This window comes from Nicotiana tabacum, chromosome 6 (assembly GCF_000715075.1).
Source record: "Nicotiana tabacum cultivar K326 chromosome 6, ASM71507v2, whole genome shotgun sequence".
Classification (NCBI taxonomy): Eukaryota; Viridiplantae; Streptophyta; class Magnoliopsida; order Solanales; family Solanaceae; genus Nicotiana; species Nicotiana tabacum.
The window spans coordinates 19,942,722-19,948,607 of record NC_134085.1 but is presented as its reverse complement, the minus strand read 5'-3'; the positions used below and the strand labels follow the sequence as shown (position 1 = coordinate 19,948,607).

Below are 5,886 nucleotides of genomic sequence, written 5' to 3'. Positions count from 1 at the left end.
AGAACTGGGTCCGCAAAATAGCGACCAAAGTTGGTCGCTACTTGCTTCCCCTTTCATAACCGACCAACTTTGGTCGCCAATTTTAAATATTATTTATTTATATTTTATAAAATATTTTTAATAATAATATAATTATTAAAACGCTATAATTGGGTCCCACATTAGCGACCAAAGTTGGTCACTAATTTCAATATTTCTTTGACTAAGCAAGTCTGACTCAGCTCGGTCAACATGTTGACCACTTTACCGACCAAAAAGCGACCAACCTTGGTCGGTAAATTATTTAAAATAATTATTTAATAATTTTCTCCACATTAGCGACCAATGTTGGTCGCTTTTTTTGACCAACCATCTTTGGTCGTAAATTTTTGGTCGGTAATTCCCAGATTTCAGTAAAACATTAGAACTCTAGTTAATCCTTATTTTACTAACTCTACAAATATCAATTGTGTTATCTTTTGCAGGTACGAACACACGCTGAAGTTACGCAATAATTGAGCACAAAATATCAAGGCATTTTACAAGCAATTCATGTGTTTCAAGAGTACGAACCTGAAGCTACATGAACTAGATAGAATAACTAGTTCCATTTTTGTCTTTTATTGTAGTTCAATTGTAGTATGTGCTTTTAAGTTGTACCTTAGAAGCATTTGTACTACGTACTTGAGTTGTATTATTCAAGTTAGAGTTAACTTAAATCAGTCGCAACACCCTATGGCTTGTTGCTACAAAGGTTAGAGTTTAATCCTTAGATTCACAAGAGATTTGTAAATATTGTTGTTTGGCTTAGAGATGTAGTGATGTTTTGGGGAAAATCTTACTGGTATAGGTCGTGGCTTTTTTTACCTTTTGAGTCAGGTGTTTTTCACGTAAAAATACTTGTGTTCTTTAATTTCTGCATTATTTATTCCGCAACAGTAGATTAAGAAATGTAGACATGTAATTTTTGACCCAAGATTTTACATATTTTAGTATTTAAATATTTAGTTTAGGTCTAGTATCGTTATTTTAATTAGTTTTGACTCATTTACTTTATTTTAAGAACAAAATTGAAAATTACAAAAATTGTTCCATATTTCTCTATTTAATTCATGCTTTAGATATTTTAGAAGGATATATTACTTTGAACCTATTTTATTTTAATATAATTTTTGAAAATACCAAAAATAGTTTCATATTTTATATATAATTTGGTTTAATTAATCAGATTAATTTTTGCATTATGTAGTATATTTATCTTATATTAAAAGGAACTTAAATAAGATTTGGACATTTATTTTTAGCCCAATGTTAAAGCCCAAATTTGAAGCCTAACCTCCCTTACCTTTCATAAACCCAAAGCCCATAACCCCATCAGATATAGAAGAGAAGACCCTAGCTGAACCCTTATTGGACACTCATGGCTGCCTTCTTCTTCTTCTTCAGCTAGACTACAACAAAATACCTAGAGAGCAAAAAACGGACCAGCCGCCCAAGACCCCTCCTCTCTATCGCTTAACCATCATCGACACTACCAAAAAACCATCCAGCCGCCCATACTCCACCAACACTAAGAGACCAAGCTCCTAGCGTCGTCACACCATCCCAACCCAAAACCGCCACCGACCTCATCTTCTCCAAAACCAGTATGCCCCTGCCTCCAGAACTCTTTTCACCAAACCAGTCGCAAACCATCCCATTTGCCCCATCTCCCTCACTTTACAAACCGCCGGCAACCAACCCTAACTCCATCACCGCCATAGCCAAGCCCCATCATCTACACCTTCACTAACCACGCCACCAGCAGCTGATTGCCCTAGCCCCTACTCCAAATGCACAGCCTCTGGCAGCAGCCCAACACAAACGACCCATCTCAAAACCACCAAATCAGCCGCAACACAACCACCACAGTTGGGAACACGGACAAAAATCTGGACAGAAGTTAAAAATGGAGTTAAGTCGAGACTGATTCGAGGTTCATCCTGGGTTTGTCGCATTTTTGAGTTCAACGTCGCCTCACGATTAATTGTCAAATTCGTTTGAGGTTGATTTCCTTTTTATTCTATTCTGTTTTGCTTAATTAATATCATGATTCCTTCGTTTCCTTAGTCTGTCTTTGCTTTGTTTCGCTGATTAAATGAGTTAGAATATGATTGTTCTAGTCTTGAGTGTCTTGGTGATATTTGGTGTTCCATTTTACTGATTATTGTTCAATATTGTCTGATTCTCTAGTAAATGTGTTTGGATGGGTTTGACGGCTAAAATGGGTTCTTGATTCCATGGTTTCACTACTTCATTAAGAGATAAGGCCTTCCGGTTACTATGCTGATGACAGAAGAATTTAATTAAATGATTAATTGGATTGGTTGGTGGTTCAAATAGTGAACATGTACCATGGGAATTAGGCTCGTATATTAGAAATTTAGGGTTTAAGAATAAACATTCATAGGATAATTTATTTCTTGTTATTTATTTAAATCGGCCTGCTAGGAGCATGCTTAGGACGACCACACTTGGGTAGGCAAGCTTTAGGATTTTGTTAGTTTTGAGGCAAGAGGTTGTTTCCTTAGTTAAATTTATCCGGGGAATGCCCTGAAGGATTTGTATATATTTTGTCCGGGGTATGCCCCAAAGTATTTGTATTTGGAGGCCGAAAGTAGAACTTGTAGTATTTTATTTTTTTTTTCTTTTATTGGGTGGGAACGACCTCGAGCCTCGTGTGTGTTTATTTTGCTTTTTTCATTTTTATTTTTACCTCAATTTGAATTCTGAAAGCCAACTAGATCAAGTATGCAACCGTACTAGTTACGGGACTCGGGGAATGCCTAACACCTTCTCCCCGAGTCAAATGAACCCACTTACCCGAATCTCAAGTGCTGACTTAATTTGGAGTCCAAAGTGTTTTAAAAGGAATTTTTTTTAAATGGTGACCTGGCACACCAAAACAATGTCTGGTGACTCTGAGTTATTTCCTTTTGAACACAATTTTGTCACTTTTTAATTAAAAACCTTTTTGAGCTTTACAAATTTTTTTATTAATTTAAGAGGGTTAGTGGGTTTGTAAAAAAAAGGGTGTGACAGCTCTGGCGACTCTGCTGGGGAGTTGCAGGTTCGAGATGTTATTTGATCTTGTTGGCTTTTAGGATATTCGATTGAGGTGTTTGTTTTTTATTTGCTTTGTTTATCTGGTTTGTTTGTCTTATTTACTTATTTTTTTGGTTATTTGTTTATCTCTTTTCTTTATTTGTTACTACTTTATAAACTGTCATCATTTGCATAACCATGAGTCTTCTTTCTACAACAATTTTTCCGGAGTACGTTTGAGCATACACGACCTTTTGTGAGTCATTCGTGTCTTTAGGGGGTGGCGTGGGAGCGTGGAGTGGGCGGACAGCTAGAGCAGCTGCCATCGACCACGTGCCGCCCCGAATTGCCTTGTCTAGTGAACCTCAACCGTAGGTCAACCTTTAGGTCATGCTTATGTGCATCATATTATTTAAACCTAGAAGGGTTCGCCCCCAGGCACCGTGTCCCGTTGTAGGAGGCCTATCCAAATTATGTTAAAATGAGCTTATGGCCCAAAAAGACATTTAATCATCCCTATGTTCTACATGTTGCATCTTTGAAGGTAAAAAGTTCATTTGGCAGACCGATGTTTCGGAAAGAAGGGTGAAAACGAAGCAAGTAGGGCTGAATTATATTTTCTTTCACAACTTTTTCAAAAAAAAAAAATCCAATTTTGCACTTTCCCCTCATTTTCCAAAAAATAAAAAAAAATCAATCAACGAAAATCCAAAAGATTTTACATTTTTCATCATTTCTCAAAAAGACAAAAAATATGAGTTTTCCAAATTAGTTGCATTTTTAAAGAAAAAGGCATTTTCCCATGTCCAATCTTCCCGAACTAAGTATACTTGATTCTCGTCTTTCAGGGCGTGATACATAGGCAGCCCACATAGGGTCCAGTCTTCCTAGTGTCTTAGGTTCTTGGCTTCGCGGGGTCTTAGCCAAATCTTGCATGTCTAGCCACGTTTGGTCACATCGGTTGTTTTTGCAAAATAGGGATATTTTCACAAAATGGCTTGTTAACCCATGTATTAGAGTCCTAAGCCCACAACAAGGTATGTCCATTCCTGTTGAATTTGCGTGTCTAGCCACTTTTGGCCATATCGACCATTGTTGCAAAATGGGGTCATTTTCGCAAAAGTGGTTCAATTACCCATGTCGTAGGATTTTGAGTCCACAAATAGGTTTCATATTACTTTATGGTCCTTCCTTTTTGAGTTTGCATCTTTAGCCACTTTTGACCATATCGGTCATTTTTTGCAAAATGGGTCATTTTTGCAAATTAATATTGGGCCATGATTATTGGGAGTTTGAATCTATATAAGCCTTAGGGAGGTATGTCCATATTTTTGAGGTCATCTTTGTTGAGTTTGTGCTAATAGTCACATTTTGGCTACGTAGGTCATTTTGCAAATATAGCCTTAATCATGCCTTGCATGTGCCAATAGAAGGTGTCGTGGAGTCACATGTGTCTTGAGTCACTAACTCTATTTGATCTTAATTTTCCCATTCAGGTATGGATCAATTTGCTAGAGTTTGAGCATGACAAATACCCCAGGACCATTCTAGTCAAGACCATTGCATGCACGAGCTGCTTGAGGAAACATTTTATTTTTTTAGTCTATTTTATGTTGTCTTTAATTATTAGTCTTGTACAGTTATATTGAGTCTGTCAGTCTAGTTAAGATTTTCGAGTCTTTTGTTATAGTACTTCATGTATTGTATTTGAAAAAAAGAAGTTATAAATGGAAAATTCAAAAAGATTTTTGTTTCTTAGTTTATTTTGTTTGTTACTTTCCAGAACTACGCTTGATCTGATTCATGAAATTGGGAAAATGAAGAAGGAAATGGGCCAAGAAGAGTGAAATTGGGATGATGCCATACGACCTCCGTACCCTCGAAGCCATTCTAGAACTGTTAACTGTGATTAGGGGCATTGCACGTAATGTGATATTTCTATCTGATAAATGCCCTAAAGCAAACGTGTTGTCTTTGTTTTGCTCCTATTTGTTACTTTCATTGTTATCATAATATAGGGTGGTTAGTTTGTGGCATTTCGGCGAGTCATCTGTACAACATAAGGTCAAAGAGCAAGGTAGCAATGGATAGCAAGGAAACAGACACTGGGGTTGTAGACCCACCAAGGGAGTTTGTGGAGTCGGAGTCTGAATTGAAAGATGAGATCCAAAGGTTGAAACAGCAGATGGCAGAAATGTATCAGTCTTGGATTAGGGGGCATCCTCCACCTTCATTCACCACTAATTACACTAAAAACCCTGCAACTATCCCACCACTATTACAAGCCCAGGTTTCCACTGCTGCTGATATCTCCCTAGAACCTTTTCACACTCCACCCCTCAAAAGCACATCATATCCCACTCCTTTTACCACTCGTGTTTTTGTAGCTCATCCACCAGCTAGTTTTCCTCGATCCTCTAGCGAGACTATATTCCAAGCTCCAGATGTCCAACACTATGCTCCAGAACTAGCTTTCAAAGTCTCGTGTCCATACTCTTACGCTCCTCATTTTGAGCCTCCCGGTGAAACTACAAAGCCTACTAAGATAGTGGAGCATGATGAGATATCCAAAATGTTGAAAGGGTCTAAAATGTCAAAGCTTAATTTATATGATGGACGTGGAGATCCAGTAGCCCATCTGAGGGGTTATTACAGTAAAATGAGAAGTGCTTGCGAGAAAGATGAAGTATTGATGGCATATTTCAGTCAGAGTCTGAGTGGGGTAGCTCTACAGTGGTATACCCGTCAAGACGCTAGTACGTGGCATGTATGGGGTGACCTGGCTCAAGATTTTGTTTGGCACTATCAGTACAATATAGACAT

The 5,886-nt window shown here is 37.7% G+C and overlaps 1 long non-coding RNA gene across 1 annotated transcript; it reads left to right on the top strand.

The window, feature by feature from the left end:
* The first annotated feature begins 1,325 nt into the window (after window positions 1-1,325).
* Window positions 1,326-4,806, top strand: LOC107790483 (uncharacterized). The gene is made up of 2 exons (XR_001649048.2): window positions 1,326-2,023; window positions 4,560-4,806. It is a non-coding gene; the product is annotated as an uncharacterized LOC107790483 (long non-coding RNA).
* Window positions 4,807-5,886: the final 1,080 nt, after the last annotated feature.